Raw genomic sequence first — 247 nt, 5'->3', positions numbered from 1 at the left:
CCCGGCCAGGGCGGGGGGGGCACAGCTCCACGTCTGCCAGGACCTGCTGCTCCCCAGCTCAGCGAGACCCTGGTTTGCTTTGGGTTCAGGAGGTGTCCTTAAGCATTCTTCCTGACGAGGGCATGTAGGTACCCAGGATGGAGGCATGGCCAGGCATGGCCTTAGAGCATCCTCCAGGGAGACCAACAGGCTTGAGGGTCCTCCCAGGGCAGGCACAGCTCAACCCACAGCCCCAGACAGGGGCCTC

General features: G+C 64.4%; 1 protein-coding gene across 1 annotated transcript in view; it reads right to left on the bottom strand.

Moving 5' to 3' along the window:
* NUAK2 (NUAK family, SNF1-like kinase, 2) overlaps positions 1–247 on the bottom strand; it is a 19,445-nt gene that overhangs the window by 4,911 nt on the left and 14,287 nt on the right. The window lies entirely within an intron of this gene.

Source organism: Chaetura pelagica, unplaced genomic scaffold (assembly GCF_000747805.2).
Source record: "Chaetura pelagica isolate M959 unplaced genomic scaffold, ChaPel_1.0 scaffold215, whole genome shotgun sequence".
NCBI lineage: Eukaryota > Metazoa > Chordata > Aves > Apodiformes > Apodidae > Chaetura > Chaetura pelagica.
Note: the sequence above shows the minus strand (reverse complement) of the source record. Positions and strands in the feature narration are given on the sequence as shown.